Raw genomic sequence first — 13,235 nt, forward strand, 5'->3', positions numbered from 1 at the left:
CATTGTCTGTTTCCTAACTCAGTGTTTCCCAACCCGTGTGCCTCCAGCTGTTGCAAAACTATAACTACCAGCATGCACTGATGGACTGTGCATGCTGGGAGTTGTAGTTTTGCAACAGCTGGAGGTCCCCCCCCACTGTGAATGTACAGGATACATTCACACGGGCAGGGGGCTTACAGTGAGTATCAGGCTGCAAGTTTGCGATGCAGCAAATTTTTCGCGGCAGCTCAAACTCGCTGTAACCCCCCCCGCCCGTGTGACTGTACCCTAAAAACACTACACTAACACAAAATAAAATAAAAAGTAAAAAACACTACATATACACAGCCCCCTACACAGCCCCCCTCCCCCAATAAAAATGAAAAACGTCTGGTACGCCACTGTTTCCAAAATGGAGCCTCCAGCTGTTGCAAAACAACAACTCCCAGTATTGCCGGACAGCCGTTGACTGTCCAGGCATGCTGGGAGTTTTGCAACAGCTGGAGGCACCCTGTTTGGGAATCACTGGCGTAGAATACCCCTATGTCCACCCCTATGCAAGTCCCTAATTTAGGCCTCAAATGCGCATGGCGCTCTCACTTTGGAGCCCTGTCGTATTTCAAGGCAACAGTTTAGGGTCACATATGGGGTATCGCCGTACTTGGGAGAAATTTCTTAACAAATTTTGGGGGGCTTTTTCTCCTTTCACCCCTCATGAAAAGGTGAAGTTGGGGTCTACACCAGCATGTTAGTGTAAAAAAAAATTTTTTTTACACTAACATGCTGGTGTTGCCCCATACTTTTCATTTTGACAAGAGGTAAAAGGGAAAAACGCCCCCCAAAATTTGTAATGCAATTTCTCCCGACTACGGAGATACCCCATATGTGGGCGCAAAGTGCTCTGGGGGCGCACAACAAGGCCCAGAAGGGAGAGTGCACCATGTACATTTGAGGTGATTTGCACAGGGGTGGCTGATTGTTACAGCGGTTTTGACAAACGCAAAAAAAACAAAACCTCACATGTGACCCCATTTCGGAAACTACACCCCTCACGGAATGTAATGAGGGGTGCAGTGAGAATTTACCCCCCACTGGTGTCTGACAGATCTTTGGAACAGTGGGCTGCGCAAATTAAAAATTTTGTACAGCCCACTGTTCCAAAGATCTGACAGACACCAGTGGGGGGTAAATGCTCACTGTACCCCTTGTTACGTTCCTCAATGGGTTTAGTTTCCAAAATGGTATGCCATGTGAGGGTTTTTTGCTGTCCTGGCACCATAGGGGCTTCCTAAATGCGACATGCCCCCCGAGCAAAATTTGCTCTCAAAAAGCCAAATATGACTCCCTCTCTTATGAGCATTGTAGTTTGCCCGTAGTGCGCTTCAGGTCAATTTATGGGGTACCTTCATACTCATAAGAGATGGGGTTACAAATTTTGGGGGGTATTTTCTGCTATTAACCCTTGCAAAAATGTGAAATTTGGGGGGGGGAAACACACATTTTAGTGAAAATTTTTTTTTTTTTTTACGTATGCAAAAGTCGTGAAACCCCTGTGGGGTATTAAGGCTCACTTTATTTCTTGTTACGTTCCTCAAGGGGTCTAGTTTCCAAAATGGTATGCCATGTGGGTATTTTTTGCTGTCCTGGCACCATAGGGGCTTCCTAAATGCGACATGCCCCCGAGCAAAATTTGCTCTCAAAAAGCCAAATATGACTCCTTCTCTTCTGAGCATTGTAGTTCGCCCGTAGTACACTTCAGGTCAACTTATGGGGTACCTCCATACTCAGAAGAGATGGGGTTACAAATTTTGGGGGGTATTTTCTGCTATTAACCCTTGCATACATGTGAAATTTGGGTGGAAACACACATTTTAGTGACATTTTTAAAACATTTTTTTACATATGCAAAAGTCGTGAAACACCTGTGGGGTATTAAGGCTCACTTTATTCCTTGTTACGTTCCTCAAGGGGTCTAGTTTCCAAAATGGTATGCCATGTGGGTATTTTTTCCTGTTCTGGCACCATAGGGGCTTCCTAAATGCAACATGCCCCCCAAAAACCATTTCAGAAAAACGTACTCTCCAAAATCCCCTCGTCGCTCCTTCGCTTCTGAGCCCTCTACTGTGCCCGCCGAACACTTTACATAGACATATGAGGTATGTGCTTACTCGAGAGAAATTGGGCTACAAATATAAGTATACATTTTCTCCTTTTACCCCTTGTAAAAATTCAAAAATTGGGTCTACAAGAACATGTGAGTGTCAAAAATGTAGATTGTGAATTTTCTCCTTCACTTTGCTGCTATTCCTGTGAAACACCTAAAGGGTTAAAACGCTGACTGAATGTCATTTTGAATACTTTGGGGGGTGCAGTTTTTATAATGGGGTCATTTATGGGGTATTTCTAATATGAAGACCCTTCAAATCCACTTCAAACCTGAACTGGTCCCTGAAAAATTGTGATTTTGGAAATTTTGTGAAAAATTGGAAAATTGCTGCTGAACTTTGAAGCCCTCTGGTGTCTTCCAAAAGTAAAAAATCGTAAATTTTATGATGCAAACATAAAGTGGACATATTGTATATGTGAATAAAAAAAATAATTATTTGGAATATCCATTTTCCTTACAAGCAGAGAGCTTCAAAGTTAGAAAAATGCAAAATTTTCAATTTTTTCATCAAATTTTGGAATTTTTCACTAAGAAACGATGCAAGTATCGACAAAATGTTACCAATAACATAAAGTAGAATATGTCACGAAAAAACAATCTTGGAATCAGAATGATAGGTAAAAGCGTCTTAGAGTTATTAATGCTTAAAGTGACAGTGGTCAGATGTTCAAAAAACGCTCTGGTCCTAAGGTGTAAAATGGCCTGGTCCTTAAGGGGTTAAAGGGGTATTCCAGGCCAAAACTTTTTTTTTTGTATATCATCTGGCTCCAGAAAGTTAAACAGATTTGTAAATTACTTCTATTAAAAAATCTTAATCCTTTCAGTACTTATGACCTTCTGAAGTTAAGGTTGTTTTTTTCTGTCTAAGTCCTCTCTGATGACACCTGTCTCGGGCAACGCCCAGTTTAGAAGCAAATCCCCATAGCAAACCTATTCTAAACTGGGCATTTCCCGAGACAGGTGTCATCAGAGAGCACTTAGACAGAAAATAACAACCTTAACTTCAGAAGCTCATAAGTACTGAAAGGGTTAAGATTTTTTAATAGAAGTAATTTACAAATCTGTTTAACTTTCTGGAGCCAGTTGATATATATAAAAGTTTTTGCCTGGAATACCCCTTTAAGATTGAACTGATTATTATTGATATATGTCATGAATGCATCAACGGTCAGATGGTCGGACGACCAAATGATGACCACATCGTCTACATACCTCCCATACCATGCGAGGCATGTGGAAAATGGTTTGGTGTCAGAAAAAATAAACTGCTCCTCCCACCAAAAAACAAAAAGGTTAGCCCGAGCTGGTGATGACTTTGCTCCCATTGAAGCACCCGTGCGCTGCAAATAAAAATTGTTACCAAACATAAAATAATTGTGTTTTAACACAAAATCTACCACCTCAATAATGTAATGTCTCAAATCCACAAAATATTTAGAAAATCTCATCAGTATATCCGAGATAGCTGATAATGCCAGGTTTTTCGGAATACTGGAATAGAGCGATTCAATGTCGCAAGTAAGCCACGACAGAGAATCGCTCCATGTGAATTTAGTTCTTCTGACCAGGAGTTTCCTGAAAATTCAGATTGTTCAGATACCACGGACACTAGCGGGGACTCACAAGAATCGCAATGCGAGAAGACAGTCAAAAAACGAGGAAGGCGCGGTGGCAGAAAACATAGGAAGAAGAGCTTCGGAGCGTAACAAGGACAAACGGAAAAAGTAATAAAAGAGGATTTTCAAGTCATTAACATTTCTGCACAAATCATTACAGATGAAGAAACCTCGGTCCTGTGGAAAGGACTGGGTTTTTCTCCTACACATCATTTTGATGTTTATCGGACAATTTTGGATATAAATAAATTTGTGAGAACTTTAACAGTTAAGAAACATTTTTTTGTGGAAAATGCTGATGAACCATCGGACCCACCTCAACTTTCTATAAACCCTGATTTACCACTAATGCATACGTTAGCAGAACAAATTGCTTTTAGAGATCTCTGTCTCCTTGAAAATAGTAGGATTTCAATTTGTGATGAAGTGAATACTGCACATACCTTCTCCACTAAAAACTTAAATTTTACCCCATACAGACCAGACCAGCAATTTTTGATTGGTTCCAGGACCTTATCATGAAAGATTTGGTTAATCTACAATCAAAAGTAATGTCCTATACAACTCGTCCTAATTTGAATAAATTGAGGCTGCTGCCATAAAGAAATTAAAGAAAAACAAAAATTTGACGATCCGATCCGCCGATAAAGGCGGCTCGGTAGTATGTATAGACACGGGACTGTATATCAATTTAAATGAATATCTACTATCTGATGATAAAACTTACCTTAAACTTTGTGGGGATCCCACTGAACCTTTAAAAAAAGAACTGTTGACTCTGTTGGAAGAGGGGAAAGCCAGATCTATTTTGAACCAAAAAGAAGTGGATTATATTTTCGTGCCTGCTCCAATTATTCCTATCTTCCACTCGCTACCCAAGCTGCATAAGGACCGATTCCCGCCGCTGATGCGTCCGATCGTGGCGGGGATCGGATCCCTTAACGAGCACCTATGCGAGTGGTTGGACTCAGTACTGCAACCTCTGGTTATGCAATGCCCAAGTTATATCAAGGACACTAAGCACTTGCTAAAAATCATGGATGAATTCACATGGAGCGATTCTCTGTCGTGGCTTACTTGCGACATTGAATCGCTCTATTCCAGTATTCCGCAAAACCTGACATTATCAGCTATCTCGGATATACTGATGAGATTTTCTAAATATTCTGTGGATTTGAGACATTACATTATTGAGGTGGTAGATTTTGTGTTAAAACACAATAATTTTATGTTTGGTAACAATTTTTATTTGCAGGGCACGGGTGCTTCAATGGGAGCAAAGTCATCACCAGCTCGGGCTAAGCTTTTTGTTTTTTGGTGGGAGGAGCAGTTAATTTTTTCTGACACCAATCCATTTTCCACATGCCTCGCATGGTATGGGAGGTATGTAGACGATGTGGTCATCATTTGGTCGTCTGACCATTTGATCGTTGATGCATTCATGACATATATCAATAATAATCGGTTCAATCTTACGTTTACCCACACATGGTGCAAAAGTGAAACCCCCTTTTTGGATGTCATATTACGTGGCAACCCTGATACAAATAAAATTGAGGTTGATCCTTACAGAAAAAAGATATCAGGCAATACCATCTGAAGGGTGAATTCATGCCATTCCAAACAAACAGTAAGAGTCATACCAGTAGGTGAACTTATACGAATTAAGCGGAACAGTTCTTTTGCCGAGGTGTACCGCAGGGAAGCTGATGCAGCATGCACACGCCTGGCGGCTCGAGGTTACCCTGGATGGCCCTTGAAAAAAGCTCGGTCGAGAGTGGATCCTATGGATCGAAAATCCCTTTATATAAAGTCAGGTGTGAGATTTGCAGCGAGGCGGGCACCTACTCTATCCAATCTCCTTGTTCCCAGTATGGTGGACACGGCTAGTGTTGCCACCCAGTGGATTAGCACCAAGGGCTTCCACAAGTGCGGTAAATCGCGGTGTGTGGTATGTCCCTTTGCCGAAAAATGCCAGAAAATATAAGGTACGGTGGATGGCAAATGCCATGTCATTCACAACTTTATAAACTGTGATAGCACTTTTGTTTTATATAAAATCATGTGCACACAATGTCACTTAACATATGTGGGTTCCACCAAAAGGTCCCTTAAAAAACGCATGCAAGAGCACATTAAACATGCTGCTGGCCCTTTAAGCTCGAACATTTCTAACGTATCTAAACATTTTCTAATATGTCATAATTCAGACACCACTTCCCTCAGATTCTCAGGCATTGAGAAGGTGAACCTAAATAAAAGGGGAGGTGACCATATTCGATCCCTCCACAATAGGGAAATCATGTGGATTTATCTTTTGAATTGCATTCAACCCCATGGTCTAAATAGCAAAACAGATTTAATATTACATTACTGATATGTCTCCGAATAATTTATCTGTGTTTGGTCCCATGTTTTTGTTTTTGTTTTAATCACGCGCACATGTGATGTGGACCTGTCCCTTCCCTTCCTGTGGGAATGGGGAAAATGCCCTGGAGTATATAAGGGTGCCTCATTTGAGGATTTACAGGCTATGAGTAAGGATCGATAGATCAGAAACGCGTCAGCCATGCTTGGGACCCCCCTCTGTTTGTGCAATATTTCATATTTTTGATATGTTCACGGTTTGTCTGCCACCGTGAAGGCTTTTAAGGAAGAACCCTGAATAAAGACGGACGTTTTACTTCTACTTGCTGGCTTTTTTAGTATTTTATTTTAGTTTTATCCACTGTGCCAGGGATGAAAATTATTCCAAAAGAAACTAACTCAACTGTCTATGCTCCCCCGTTGCTCCAATATTGGTGTCCCGTTCTCTGTTCGCCGCCTTCTGCTTTTCCTGCAGGTCAGTGAATCACGGTGCGCTCAGTGTCATCATTGTTTCAGCACCAGTTTTACAAATCAGTGTGCCTCCAGTGTTACACCAGTGTTTACAAATAAGTGTGCCTCCAGCTGTTGCAAAACTATAACTTCCAGCATGCCTTGACAGCTAGAGACTGTCCGGGAATGCTGGGAGTTGTAGTTTTGGACCACCTGGAGAGACACTGTTTTGAAAACACTGCCTTAGTCAGTATTTTCCAACCTGGGGACTTCCAGCTGTTGCAAAACTACAACTCCCAGCATTCCCCTGACAGTCTTTAGCTGTCCAGGCATGCTGGGAGTTATAGTTCTGCAACAGCTGGAGACACTCAGGTTTGGTAGGTAGGTCCTTAGTCCATTGTTTTCCAACCTGGGTGCCTCCAGCTGTTGAAAAACTCTAACTCCCAGCTTAAGACTGTCCGGGCATGCTGGGAGTTGTTGTTTTGCAACAGCTGGAGGCCCCCAAGTTGGGAAACACTAACTACGGCAGTGTTTTCGAAACATTGTCTCTCCATCTGTTGCAAAACTACAACTCCCAGCATGCTCGGACAGTCTTAAGCTGGAAGTTAGAGTTTTGCAACAGAAGGTGGCATTTTGGTGGGTAGTTGGGCCCTTAGTCCAGTGTTTCCCAACCTGAGTGCCTCCAGCTGTTGCAAAACTACAACTCCCAGCATGCCCAAACAGCCAAAGTCTGTTTGGAAAACACTGGACTAAGAGCCTACCTACCAAATGTAACATGGCCACCCACCTACCAACCAAACATATACCTGCCTACCTACCAACCAAACATATTACCTACCTAGCAATTGCTTTTCCTGCCTACCTAACAAGCGTATACCGTATATACTCGAGTATAAGCAGTGTTTTTCAGCACGATTTTTCGTGCTGAAAACACCCCCCTCGGCTAATACTCGAGTGAACTCTCCGCCCTCAGTGGTCTTCAACCTGCGGACCTCCAGAGGTTTCAAAACTACAACTCCCAGCAAGCCCGGGCAGCCATCGGCTGTCCGGGCTTGCTGGGAGTTGTAGTTTTGAAACCTCTGGAGGTCCGCAGGTTGAAGACCACTGCGGCCTTCGACATCATCCAGCCCCTCTCACCCCCTTTAGTTTTGTACTCATCTCCGCTCGGCGCTGGTCCGGTGCTGCAGGACTGTCCGGTGGGGAGGTCGTCCGGTGGGATAGTGGTTCCGGGCTGCCATCTTCATCGGGGGGGCCTCTTCTCCGCGCTTCGAGCCCGGAATAGTCACGTTGCCTTGACGACGACGCAGAGGTACGTTCATTACAAACGTCCCTCTGCGTCATCATCAAGGCAACGCCTCTATTCTGGGCCCGAAGCGCGGAGAAGAGGCCCCCCAGTGAAGATGGCAGCCCGGAACCACTATCCCACCGGACGACTTCCATACGGACAGTCCTGCAGCACCGGACCAGCGCCAAGCAGAGGTGAGTACAGAACTAAAGGGGGTGAGAGGGGGCTGGATGATGTTGAATGCCGCAGTGGTCTTCAACCTGCGGACCTCCAGAGGTTTCAAAACTACAACTCCCGATGGCTGCCCGGGCTTGCTGGGAGTTGTAGTTTTGAAACATTTGGAGGTCCGCAGGTTGAAGACCACTGTATCAGACATTGACAAGTGTTGATGATGATGACATGTGGTGATGATGACAAGGGGATGATGAAGGGGGGGGGATTATGACAAGGGGATGATGAAGGGGGGGGTGTGGGATGATGACAGGGGGATGATGAAGGGGGGGTGTGGGATGATGACAAGAGGATGATGACAAGGGGATGATGAAGGGGGGTGGGGATGATGACAAGGGGATGATGACAAGGGGATGATGAAGGGGGTGTGTGGGATGATGACAAGGGGATGATGAAGGGGGGTGGGGATGATGACAAGGGGATGATGAAGGGGGGTGTGGGATGATGACAAGGGGATGATGAAGGGGGGGTGTGGGATGATGAAGGGGGGATGATGACAGGCGGTGATGATGAAGGGGTGATGATGACAGGGTGATGATGATGAGGGTGTTAATGACGGGGGTCTGGATGATGACAGGGGGGGATGATGTATTTCCCACCCTAGGCTTATACTTGAGTCAATAACTTTTCCTGGGATTTTGGGGTGAAATTAGGGGCCTCGGCTTATATTCGGGTCGGCTTATACTCGAGTATATACGGTAACCTACCTACCTAGCGGCAAACCTTTTACTTGCCTTCCTACCAACTGAACTTACTACCTGCCTAAATAACTTGCAAACTTACTACTTGCCTACCTACTTAGAGAATGTTCTACTTACCTAATTTACTACTTGCAAACGTACTACCTGCTTACCTAGCAAACATATTACCTGGGTGGGGGCCCAGGCATATTTTTTGCACAGGGGCCCTCTGTTGTCTGTGTCCGCCCCTGATCAGAAGTTATTAAACAGGGGAGCGGGTGGCATGCTCTGCTCCCCTGCCATGTACAGTGTATTTTTACTTTCACCTTTAACCCCTTAAAGGGGTTATACACCATAAGGTGATTTTAGAACATACCTAACAGACAGTAATGGACATGCTTAGGAAGGATCTGCGCTTGTCTTGGGGCTAAATGGCTATGTCATGAGATTACCACTGTGGCTAGCTTTTTGTGAACTTGTATTTCCTGTTTGACTGATGTTTTTTTTACTACAAATCCCACAATGCCATTTTCCTCCCTCTCACACATCAGCCACCCCACCTATTGAAACTTAAATGAGTTGCATCCATCAAAAGACCTGTGGTTTTCAATCAGGGTGCGTACAGCTGCTGCATTAGTTGCAGATTGATCCCTCCACCCACTGAAGCAGACAGGCTCCCTGTCATCAGCTGAATAGTGAGTCAGGTCTCGGCCGCATTGCAAGCTGGGAAAAATCCGAGACAACAGTCATTTTGTATGCTGGTAAAAATAAATAGTGGGGTGAAAATCACAGAAGAATTGTGAGAAAACCGTCACACACAGGTACAGACAATATATTATGAACTACACTAACTTTACAGCCCCTGTAGCATAGTCAAATAAAAAAAAAATTCTGAAATACCCCTTTTTCACCTCTTCAGGACGCAGGGCGTATGGATACGCCCTGCATTCTGAGTCCTTAAGGACGCAGGGCGCATCCATACGCCCGTGGGAATTCCGGTCCCCACCGCTAGCCGGTTGGGGACTGGAGCCGGATGCCTGCTGAAATCGTTCAGCAGGCATCACGGCATATTGCCCAGGGGGGTCATTATGCCCCCCCATGTCGGCGATGGCAGCAGATCGCTGGACAATTCAGTCCAGCGATCTGTGGCGATTCCGGGTAAATCGGGTCTCCAGTGACCCGGTGACCCGGAATTACTGGCTGATCAGGGCCGTCAGAGACGGCCCTGAACAGCCATAGCCAGCAGAGGTGGCACTGGTGCCACCTCGCGATCGCCCTGATTCGTCGGCCGGTTTACCGGCCAACCAATCAGGGCACCTTCCGGAGAACGTGAGCGGGTGCGGGACGTGGACCCCGGCAGCTGCAGACCCCGATCCCCGGCATCCCTGTTATGATCGGGGCCCCAGGAGTGGCGGCGGCGGCGAGGGACTGACCTGCAGCGTGGATCGTTGTGGTGAGTGACAGCCTCCTGCGGTTGCTTAGCAACAGCTCCCAGCATGCAAAAAGGGCATGCTGGGAGCTGTAGTTATGCAACAGCAGGAGGCAGACCACCACAACTCCCAGCATTCCCTTATGGGCATGCTGGGAATTATAGTTTTGCAACAGCTGGAGGCACACTGGTTGTGAAACTCAGAGTTTTTTTTTACCTAACTCTGTATTTCACAACCGGAGGGCCTCTAGCTGTTGCAAACTACAACTCCCAGCATGCACCGTATATGCTGGGAGTTGTAGTTTTGCAACAGCTGGAGGCACACTGGTTGTGAAACACTGAGTTAGGTCACAAACTCAGTGATACATAACCAGTGTGCCTACAGCTGTTGCAAAACTAAAACTCTCAGCATGTACAGTCTGTCAGCGCATGCTGGGAGTTGTAGTTTTGCAACAGCTGGATGTCCCCCCCCCCCCCCAATGTGAACGTACAGGGTACACTTACATGGGCGGAGGTTTACAGTAAGTATCCGGCTGCAAGTTTGAGCTGCGGCAAATTTTCTGCCGCAGCTCAAACTGCCAGCGGGAAACTACTGTGAACCCCCGCCTGTACGACTGTACCCTAAAAACACTACACTACACTACACTAACACAAAATAAAATAAAAAGTAAAAAAACACTACATAAACACATACCCCTACACAGCCCCCCTCCTTTTCCCCAATAAAAATGAAAAACGTCTGGTACGCCACTGTTTCCAAAACGGAGGCCTCCAGCTATTGCAAAACAACAACTCCCAGTATTGCCGGAAAGCCGTTGACTGTCCAAGCATGCTGGGAGTTTTACAACAGCTGGAGGCACCCTGTTTGGGAATCACTGGCGTAGAATACCCCTATGTCCACCCCTATGCAATCCCTAATTTAGGCCTCAGATGCGCATGGCGCTCTCACTTTGGAGCCGTGTCGTATTTCAAGGCAACAGTTTAGGGTCACATATGGGGTATCGCCGTACTCGGGAGAAATTGTGTTACAAATTTTGGGGGGTATTTTCTGCTTTTACCCTTTTTAAAAATGTAAAATTTTTGGGAAAACAAGCATTTTAGGTAAAAGAAAATAATTTTTTTTTTACATATGCAAAAGTCGTGAAACACCTGTGGGGTATAAAGGTTCACTTAACCCCTTGTTACGTTCACCGAGGGGTCTAGTTTCCAAAATAGTATGTGTTTGGTTTTTTTTGCTGTCCTGGCACCATAGGGGCTTTGTAAATGCGACATGCCTCCCGAGCAAAATGTGGTCTCAAAAAGCCAAATATGACTCCTTCTCTTCTGAGCATTGTAGTTCGCCCCTAGTGCACTTCAGGCCAACTTATGGGGTACCACCATACTCAGAAGAGATGGGGGTTACAAATTTTGTTGTTTTTTTTTTTTTTGCTGTTCTGGCACTATAGGGGCTTCCTAAATGCAACATGCCCCCCAAAAACCATTTCAGAAAAACGTACTCTCCAAAATCCCCTTGTCGCGCCTTCCCTTCTGAGCCCTCTACTGCGCCCGCCGAACACTTTACATAGACATTTGAGGTATGTCCTTACTCGAGAGAAATTGGGCTACAAATATAAGTATAAATTTTCTCCTTTCACCCCTTCTAAAAATTCAAAAATTGGGTCTACAAGAACATGTGAGTGTAAAAAATGAAGATTGCGAATTTTCTCCTTCACTTTGCTGCTATTCCTGTGAAACACCTAAAGGGTTAAAACGCTGACTGAATGTCATTTTGAATACTTTGGGGGGTGTAGTTTTTATAATGGGGTCATTTATGGGGTATTTCTAATATGAAGACCCTTCAAATCCACTTCAAACCTGAACTGGTCCCTGAAAAATAGTGAGTTTGGAAATTTTGTGAAAAATTGGAAAATTGCTGCTGAACTTTGAAGCCCTCTGATGTCTCCCAAAAGTAAAAACACGCCAATTTTATGATGCAAACATAAAGTGGACATATTGTATATGTGAATAAAAAAAAATTATTTGGAATATCCATTTTCCTTACAAGCAGAGAGCTTCAAAGTTAGAAAAATGCAAAATTTTCAAATCTTTCATCAAATTTTGGGATTTTTCACCAAGAAAGGATGCAAGTTACCACAAAATGTTACCACTATGTTAAAGTAGAATATGTCACGAAAAAATTATCTTGGAATCAGAATGATAACTAAAAGCATTCCAGAGTTATTAATGTTTAAAGTGACAGTGGTCAGATGTGCAAAAAATGGCTGAGTCCTTAAGGTGAAAAAGGGCTAAGTCCTTAAGGGGTTAAGGACCAAGCCCATTTTAACCTTAAAGGGTAACTCTCATTAAAACTAATTTTTCCTATTGCGCTCCTTATGTTAAATAAAAATATTTCTAATATACTTTGCTTAAAAAAAGCTCAAGTTAGGTAGGGGGTAGGACCAGTGAATGGAGGATTAATTTCACATTTTATTTACAGTTGGTCACTAGGGTGACCACTAGTATCCATTTTTTCCATTCACCAAATAGTATAATAAAACGTAACTTTTAATGCCAATTAGCCAATTAAAAATATCTTGCCCGCAATTCTCCTTCCACCTCTCTGTCTGAACTATTGAAGCTTTGTTGCGTAATTAATAATTTAAATAATGGTATAGCTGCAGACTATACCTATATCTGGGGAGAACTGCGGCAGAACTTAAAAACATAGACGCATTGGCCCGTCCGACGTTTCGCCACAAGCAGTGACTTTGTCAAGGACTTGTGGGCAACGGCCATTAGCCAGAATCTGCCGTGTATGACGCGAGCACCGCTCCGATGCTCACGGTCATACACAGGACGTAAATGTACATCCTGGTGCGCGAAGTTCCGCCAAACCAGGATGTACATTTACGTCCGTGGTCGTTAAGGGTTTAAATTCCCCGCCGGTAGCCCTGAATGGCCGGCACAGAGGAGCCATTCCGGGCTCCCGGCTGGATTTTTAAATGACTAATTTGACCCCCAAATGTATGCCCCCCATGCATAATTATAATAA

This window comes from Hyla sarda, chromosome 6, assembly GCF_029499605.1.
Source record: "Hyla sarda isolate aHylSar1 chromosome 6, aHylSar1.hap1, whole genome shotgun sequence".
NCBI classification, from domain to species: Eukaryota; Metazoa; Chordata; class Amphibia; order Anura; family Hylidae; genus Hyla; species Hyla sarda.